General features: G+C 43.0%; 1 protein-coding gene across 1 annotated transcript in view; it reads left to right on the top strand.

Moving 5' to 3' along the window:
- The first annotated feature begins 607 nt into the window (after positions 1-607).
- The window catches only part of Pcm1 (pericentriolar material 1), a 94617-nt gene continuing 85904 nt past the window's right edge, over positions 608-9320 (top strand). Inside the window, exon 1 of the mRNA XM_032918979.1 lies at positions 608-971. The gene's annotated coding sequence lies outside the window, so the exon portion shown is untranslated. The remainder of the gene's footprint in view (positions 972-9320) is intronic.

Genomic DNA, 9320 nt, shown 5'->3' with positions numbered 1-9320 from the left:
CACTATTTAACCATTTACTAACATTTGTTAATACAAGTGTTAACAAGAATATAAACAGGATTTCAAAGACTGTGGGTTCAGAGAAAACTTCACGGGATTAAACTCTGTTTACAACCACTTGTTTCTACCAACAAAGCAGCGGAACAACGTTCCAGGGGGCAATGATCATTAACAATCACTTATGATTCTTCCACTGACTAACCACACAAGACAAACTGGTTTAATCTTGTTAAAATTAGAGGTTAGATTGTAAAGCCCCGCCAGTATCCTTCGTGACAGAAATTCGGGTAGGAATGCACTACAAGAGAGATCCGAGGGTTTCCAGGCCTTCCGTCTCCATCTGGAAGCTCATGCCTCCACGGAAAAATTAGAAAGCGCCCGGATACTAGCAGTGAGCTAAAGCACTTAATAATTCAGACAGGCCTCAAGCCTTAACACAGCTGACCAATCTGGGGGGCGCACAGCATACTGGGATTTGTAGTTCTGTATTTTGCTACCCGGTTAAGTGGGCATTCTGGGTTGTGTAGTTCTCAGGTTGTTCGTTTGACTAAATCCGTTCCTGACTGGAGAGGCCCGTGACTCCACAGACGCCAGAGCTGAGCGTCACGTGACTTCAGTCCTGCCCGCCTTGAGTTCGCACTGCGGCTCTAGCCCGGGAGAGTTCTCGCCCCCGCGCGGCCGTTGCCGAGGAGACGGCGCTCGTCTCGCGGAGCGTTGCGCTCCCCCAACCTTCTCTGCAGTTTCCCCGCCCCCCTCTTCTCCCACCACAATGAGGTCCTAAGATGGCGGTGGCTGCGGCGGTTGGCGCCTAGTTAGCTAATGTAGACAAGGCGGCCATTGGGCTTTGGGCAGTAAGGGGAACTCGTGGGCCTCCCTTCCGCGGTCTTCGAGGAAGAACCGCTGCTGGTGGCGGCTCCTGGAGGGGCCGACCGCCACTCCGCCCTTGGCAGGAGGGGCGGCTTCGTTTACAGGTAATGCCTGCGGGGCTGCGGCCCTTGGCAACCGCGGGCTGGAGAGCTGGGTGGTGCAAGGCGGGCGCAGTGCTTGAACCCGGCCTGGGCCACGCCTGCCCGGTTAACTTTGAGGTCCCTTGGCTGCGCGATCCTTCCCCCCCAACCCCCACCCTCAGGCTGACAGCGAGTCCTCTCGACACTGACTGACACCACATCTCTGGTGAGCGTCAGGGCACACGCTGGCGCCTCCACGATCTTGCGGCCTCCGCTCTGGTAGATTTGAGGACCGTTCACGCGGTGCCGGAGATGGTCCCCTTCGGGGTGGAGGGCAAGCCGGCTTAGTTTGGGTGATGAGTCCTGAAAGAAGCAGGCCTTGGCGGCCTGAGGCCCAGCTACCGCCCTCCCTTCCAACCCACCCGCCAAATTCCATCCCGGGAGGGCCCCGGCAGCCCGAATGCTCCTGGGTGCAGAGCGTCTGCGGCCGGGGGATTTCCTCTAGTCGCTTTTATTCTTGGAGCAGAAAGGCCCCAGTAGGCGTTCCTGACTCCAGCTAGTAGGTTCTCGCTAAGAAAATGTTATTAATCCTTTTCCTCGCTCCTCCCACTGCCCCCTCTCCACCCCTTGGTGAAGATCCAGTTTCTTTCCATCTAGAATCGGGGTTGGTGGTCGGGGGACAAACGAGAGGTCCAGTGGGATTCTGGCAGCATGGCTTGCTTTGCAGAAACTGCTGTTAAGGATTAGGTGTTAGGCCCCCGTGGGGCGCCTGCTTGAACCAACTTTTCCTCGCGCGGCCCGCTCCTGCCGCAGCGCCTTATCCAAAACCAAAACAAAACACAAAACATTTTTTTTTTCTTCCTTTCATGGCGGTTTTAGGATTTGTTTTGTGTAACGGGTAACAGATCGTGTTTTGGCGCTTAGAAGAAGCGGGCTTTCTGGGTGCCCCTACCACCCCCGCCCCATAACCGCTTTCCAGGCCCCGCCTTCTGTGTTCTCTGGTTACTAGAGCCGGTGCTAGAGAGCTTGTGCACCTGCTTCTGCCTTTTCCCTATCACCTTCCCGGTCAGGGCCACTGGCTGTCGTCGTTAATACTGAATTTCGCAGTTGAAGGTACACCTCGTAAATGTAGTGAAAAAAAAATTCTCATGCATAAGACCTTTTTTTTTTTTTTTAAATATAGGGTAGCAAGTTCTTGAATAGTTTGAGTAACAGAGATTTAATGACTTAATCAGCAAAGTTAATTTTCTTCAAGGGTCTTTAAATGGCAGTTGGGGGCTATTTTTATTATATTCCAAAGTGGGTGTTATACCCAAATTGTTTAGAAGGATCTTAGAGACTTGGGGTATCTAAACGTCTTTGTTGATGTAAATTGAGTTTAAAATTGTTTATAAATTACATATTTTTAATTTTCTGAAACATTAGGCCATAAATTTAGTGTTTGTTTTCAAAGTATAGAGTATAAGATTTACTGTTTTTGTTTTTAATAAGCAGACAATTGCTTTGAATTGTGGAACAGAAAGGTATTTCTGAAATGGGGAAAATTTGTTTCTAAACAGGTTGACATGTTTCATATGTATTAAAGTTGGGAACACTTTATACTGGGGTATGCTGTCTAAAACCTGGTGCAGGATTGAAGGGTCTATTTAGTAAGCAAACACTTTGGGTGTGCTGCCTTTTGGCCTGCCATTTTGGTGTATCTTCATCCCTTTTTAGAAAAGAGCTGTGCCATTCCTACTACTAAATAAGATGATGTATACAAGATGATGTATACAGTACTTTCTGGGATTCCTTTGACTTTACAATTTTTTTAAACTGGTCTGAGTTTGAATTGTCATATGAGAACTTTGGGTAGCCTCTCTTCCCAAATCCATTTCCTCTCAAGTTATGGCCTTTCACCTTTTTTATCTGGCCTTATCTTTTATGATCTTTTCTGCTTTCTTAAATTTGTTATACCAACAACCAACAGGCATTAATTTTGTTATCTGAGATTACTTTGAACGTTAGTAGGGGTAGTGCTTTGCCACTAAGAAGTTAGTGTTGGGACGTAAGTTCAGTTAAAAGCAATCATAAAGGGCAGTGTCGAAGGTAAATGACTAGGCTGGGGATTAGCTTATTGATGGAGTACTTATCCAGCATGTACTATAGCCTTGGATTTGCCCTCGAACACCAAATAAGTAGGAATGGTGGCTTATAAAAATCCCCTCATGAGGGGTAGTAGAGGCAGGAAGTTCAAGTTTATTCTTGGCTGACCAAGTTGGTGCAGCCTGGGATGCATGAATGCTGTATAAAAATGAAGAAATAAAATGGTTAAAGGATGAGAATAGAAGAGTTTGTGTTTAAAATATTTTAGAAGTAACTGATCTTTAGTGTATATGGATGTGCGTATGTGTGTATGCATCCATGCATGCATCTATCTTCAGAAGGAGTCTAAATTTTCTTCTCCCATGCCCAGTAAGTGACATGTACCTGTAGTTCTTGGAGTTGGGTAGCTGAGAAAGGAGGATCAGGAGTTTGTGGCTAGCCTGTCCTATATAGCCAGATCCAATCTTGAAAACACACACACACACACACACACACACACACACACACACTCTCTCTCTCTCTCTCTCTCTCTCTCTCACACACACACACACACACACACTCTCTCTCTTCTCACACACACACTCTCACACACCCTCTCTTTCACACACACACACACAGATTGTGTGAGTGTTTTATCTGCATGTATGTATATGCACTGTCTCTTTGTCTGGTTCCAGCAGAACTCAGGTGAGGGTGTCAGATTCCCTGGGACTGGAGTTAAAGAGGATTGTGATCAAAGTGTAGGTGCTGGGAATGAAACCTGGGCTAGCCCAGTCTCTCTTGTGTTTGAAACAGGGTCTCATATACCCCTGGCTGGCCTCTAATTCAGTGAATAGTTGAGGAACACCTTGATTTATTTGTGTCCATCTCCCAAGCACTAGGATTCCAGGTGTGTGCCACCATGATCTACTAGAAATCCTATTTTTAAAATTGTTTAGTTTATTCTTGCTTCCTGTGAATGCAAACAGATATTTAAACTCCCTTTTGAGGACCAGAAGTGAGACTGTTGTGCAGAACTATAGACTGGTAGTTGAATTATATCTCAATTGCAGTTCTCAGTGTTTTTGTTAAAACAGAATAGGAAAAAATGGAACTTAGAAGAAGTCAATGTGTTTAATGCTAAGTGATTGCATTGTGGTTGACATTTTGTGAGATAAAAAGAATTATACTTATAATTTTACTAAGAGAAAAAAATTAGGGAAGATGGATAAGAGGAACGAAAATATAGAGTAACTGACTTAATTCACATGGGTAGAGTTGGGTTTTTCTTGGTGAAAATTGTCCCATTGTAAAGGAGTAAATATCAGCTGTGGTGGAAAAACCAGAAAGGAACAGTGACATTTATTCTTCTGAAGTAATCGTCATCTTCAAGGCTCTGCTTGGCCTCAAAGTAACTCTAGCAATCTGTTCTAATCTTCAGAGAATGAGAATCCTCCTCATTCTCTGGCTTGTTCTGTCTTTACCTTTGTCTGGCTTGTTCTCTCTTTAACTTGTGTCAGTTAAATTCTCCTAGTAAAACTGCCTCCTTCCTTTCTCTTTCAGTACTGCTTTCTGTTAAGTAGCCTTTCTTTACTCTCTCCGTGAGAGTTGGACATATCCTAATCTGTCAAATCTTTCTCTGATTTGTCACTTTGTCTGCAAGTCAATTAAATATCATTTTCAAGCATGGGTGCTTCCTTCTACAACTAACTTTACCTTCATTGTTTGCGATTAAAGGTATGTGCTGAGGGCTGAGCCACACTACAGCTAGAAACAGGCTTTTCTAGTAAACAACACAATCTGTGGGTGTGATCAAACATCCTCAACAGTCACATTAGGGAATTTGATATGAGGCTAACGGGCAATGCATAGCAATACATTCATTTTATAAATGTGAGTGCTTTCAATGTAATGTTTGGGGATAAGCCATTGAACAAAATAGAAAAGATGTATTACCCCAAGACAATACATTTATGTTGTATAATATATATGACTCAAAGTTATGTCAAAAGTCAAAGCTGAGGCAGTCTCAGTTTGAAAGAGTGAATAGAAGCAAAGAAAGCAGGTAGATGGTTTTCTAGAGTTAACAGAAGGAGCAAATAGGAAAGTCAAGGATGTTAGCAAGACATTTTTTGTAATATATTACTTGGTTGGAGCTAAGAATGTAAGAGATTAAAAGAGAAGATAAAGAAAAATAATGGAGGGAACATACTCAGAAAGGTCAAGAACAGATTCAGCATAATTAGACAGTGATATAGTAGAATGCAAGAAGCAGGATCAGAGAGGAGGTTTAAGTTCCTGACCTTGAACCAATTACCTGCTCAAAGTAGCAACATTTGAGGAACTGTATTACAGGGTCACAGCATTAGAAAGGTTGAAAACCACTGTGCTAAAGTATAAGACCCTGTTTCAAAAAAAAGAATGGGGAAGTGTCTTAGGGTTTACTGCTGTGAACAGACACCATGACCAAGGCAAGTCTTATAAAGGACACATTTAATGGGCTGGCTTACAGGTTCAAAGGTTCAGTCCATTATCTTCAAAGTGGGAACATGGCAGCATCCAGGCAGGCATGGTGCAGGAGGAGCTGAGAATTCCACCTCTTGTTCTGAAGGCAACTAGAGGACTGGCCTCAAGAGAGCTAAGGTGAGGGTCTTAGAGCTCACGCCCAGAATGATATTCTTCCTCCAACAAGGCCACACTTACTCCAACAAGGCCACACCTTCTAATACTTCCTGGGCCAAGCATATTGAAACCATCACAGGGGACCTCGTGGAGAGATTCCTCAGCAGCTGAGAGTATTTTGTAGTTGTTCAGTTCCCAGCCAGCACCCACAGGGTACCTTCTCTATAGTCTGAGGGTACTAGACATACAGATGGTACACAGACATACCTATACACATATGATGAAATTTTAAAAAATTACTGAGGAGGAGGAGGGGGAAAGGAGGCGGGGGGGGGAGAGAGAGAGAGAGAGAGAGAGAGAGAGAGAGAGAGAGAGAGAGAGAGAGAGAACTACATAAGTAACTATACAGTGAAAGAAGTAAGTTCAGTTGGCAAAGTACATTGTGAGGTTAAATGCCTTGTTTCCTTTTTTAGATAAGGTCTGCTTGTACCCCTGGCTTACCTAAAATTTCCAGTGATCTCCTGCATTTGCCTTCCAAAGGTTGAATGTTCCAATTGAATGCTACATTTTATCGTAATTTGTCTTATCTTCCACTAAATCTTCAGAGTTTGGAGTTTGTTTTGTTTTTTCCAATTTGAAAAAAGGTATCTTGAATTCTAGAAACTCAGTTTTTTTTTTTTTTTCTTCTTCTTTTTCTTTTTTCTTTTTTTCGGAGCTGGGGACCGAACCCAGGGCCTTGCGCTTGCTAGGCAAGCGCTCTACCACTGAGCTAAATCCCCAACCCCGAAACTCAGTTTTTTAAAGACCCTTAAATACATTTATTTATATGTGAATGTGTGTGTACTTGGGCACATAGATAGAGGTCAGAGGACACCTTGTAGAATCAGTTTTTTCCTTTATCATATGGGTTCAGGAGTCAGATTGTTAAACTTGGTGGCAAGTACTTTTACTTACTCAGAGCCACCTCATCAGCTTTTATTGAATTTTATTTTTTAGGTCTTAAATAGAAAGGGCACTGGAAAGATCTCGTGGGTATGTTGTTTTTGTTTGTTGTTTTGGCAGTGCAAGCTCCAGGGAGCCTTTTGTCTGTGCTTTCCCAGTGTTGAGATTGCAGGTACATATCACAGCTATTTTATGTGAGTGCTGGGAATCTGAATTCAGATCTTCGTTCTTTATCAAGTGCTTTACCAACTGAGCTTTACCCTAGGACCCCTTAGAAAAGTTTCATAGGAGGAGATACTAGTTCCTTTGAGAAATTTACTGAATGTTAATATATTGAGAATTGATACATATGTTATTTCCTAATTACAGTTTTATTTTCAGTTCTCTCTCTGTGTAGGTTGCACATGAGTACCCATAAAGGCTAGAAGATGTCAAATTACCTAGAGTTGGAGTTATAGGTGGTTGTGAGCCATTTGACATAGGTGTGGGAAATGGAACTCAGATCCTCTTCCGAGATGTGTATGCTCTTAACCACTGAGCTGTCTCTCCAGCTTCAGCTTTCTGTTTCTTTTAACCTACTGTAGCCTCCTGTCTCCACAAGTATTAAGATTACAGACATAAGTCACCATAACCAGTTCTAGCTTTATGCTAATTTTGCGTCAATATTAGTGAACCCTTTAGACATTTTTTTTTTTTTTCCGGAGTTGGGGACCAAACCCAGGGCCTTGTGGTTGCTAGGCAAGCGCCCTACCGCTGAGCCAAATCCCCAACCCCTAGACATATTTTATACTATTAAGTTTTTTTTTTTTTAAACTCTCATTCAATTTTACCAATGAAGACTAGGGCCAGTTGCTGCAGGGTGGGGAGAGGTGAGAGGGGAGGGAGGGGATGTGAAAAGTGAAAACCTGCTAGGTCAGAGAGGCAGAGAAAGAAAGGAAAGCTGACTTTCCTTCTTAGCCAACTTCCACTTCCCAGCAGCAGTCCTCTCTTTCATGATGCCGTCTCAGAAACCTTCAAACTGAGTGCTCCTCCATTCTACTAACTTCGTGTCTCTTTCTGTGCTCCTGAATCCCTCTTACTCTCTGTTTTGTAGTAATCCTCACACTTCCTGTCAACTGGTTGCTTGCTCTGCCTTGAGACCTATGGTTGACTTTGTTTAACCCTGTTTACAATATTCAAGTAGAAGGCTTCTGGATGAAAGAAAGGTTTGTGCTAAAGCTGATATACACCACAACTAAAAACATGTTTTTCCAGTGAATAACACAATCTTGGGGTTCACGGTATGATCAGATACCCTGCAACAATTAGGTTATTAAATATTGTCATCTGAGTTTTTCTAAGGAACCTAATTCACTCTACTAAAAGAAGGCAAGGACACCAGAGAAATGATTCTATTCAACAGTAACAGATTTAATTAGGGTTACTTACATGAGCATGACAGGTACACCATCAAAGAACAGTCTCCTTTCTCCCAGCCATTGTTAATTGTTGTATATTCCTAGGGTGGAGTGGCCATGTGCACCTCAGCAGGCTCTCTTTCCATGAGAGACGGTCAGTGGTCCCAGTCTTGTATGGGTTTCATGCTCTGATTTCAAGATGGCAACAGCCCAGAGCACAGACTTCAGCACTCCACCATACTATAGTACTCCATAGGATAGTACACTTTTAGCCCTCTCTTCCACAGTGTTCCCTGAGCCTTGTGGATGGGTAGATGGGGGGAAGTCATACAGATGTATGATTATTTTTTCCCGTTTAGTGGTGAGCATTGGACTACTTTGTTACAGCAACAGTGATTTGTTCTTAGTTCTTGGACTGCTTTTGAGTCTCCTCTGTAGCTGCTGTCCAAAGCAAAAAGAAGCTTCTCCTGCTAAGGTTGACAGCAGAAAGTTTATGGGCATAAACATAAATGTTTAGAAGAATTTTGAGAGGTGTAGCATGAACATAGCTGGCCATAGTGCTCTCACTGGGGCCTGCCACCTCCTTAGCCACAGCTGTTTGTTTTACAGCATGAAATTTCAAGTTTATATCCTTCTTCTGGAGTTAAGCCTTAAATCACACCAGAAAATGATTTTTATACCTCACAAAAGTCATGGCTCTTAATATCAGTGAGTGGGTCTTGATTTGAGTGCATATGGTGTTAACATACCTGAATAGTATGGAGTCAGTAACCCCTAGCCCAGCCTCTATAATGGTGTTTGTTTGTTTGTTTGGCACTAAGAAGGATAGCCATCAAGGAGGGAGCTCACTTCTAACTTGATTTCTCTGTATTCTGACCCATGATGTGCTGTATTAAGAGTTGTAGGATCTTAAAATTCAATTATGACATGTGACCAATCTCAGTGACAATAGCTTGTGTTGTACCTCAGAGGGAAGTAGCCTGCCCTAGGTATTGGTTTTAGTAGTAATCTTGTGGCTTCGGGAGTATCTTTTACAATTAGATATACATATATCCTTAACCGATGTTTTTGTTTACATAGGGACAGATTATTGTAGGGTTTTCTTCAACATTTTTGTCAGTGGTATAATTTATGTCTTATTCAACCATAAACTCCCAAGAGTGCAGGGCCTCTGTACCTTATGTGGATAATTTCCCATCCTTGTTCCTTTAGTTGTGTTTGTACTTTCCGTTGCTTTTCTAAATCTGTAAGGTACTTGTTAGCATTATATAATAAGTCCTCTTAGAGCGTAGGTAGGATATCTGAAGGATCAGCATAATTTGTTCTAGGCTTGTGCCAGTTAGTCTTG

This window comes from Rattus rattus, chromosome 13 (genome assembly GCF_011064425.1).
Source record: "Rattus rattus isolate New Zealand chromosome 13, Rrattus_CSIRO_v1, whole genome shotgun sequence".
NCBI classification, from domain to species: Eukaryota; Metazoa; Chordata; class Mammalia; order Rodentia; family Muridae; genus Rattus; species Rattus rattus.
The sequence above is the reverse complement of the archived record's forward strand: the minus strand, read 5'-3'. Positions and strand labels throughout refer to the sequence as shown.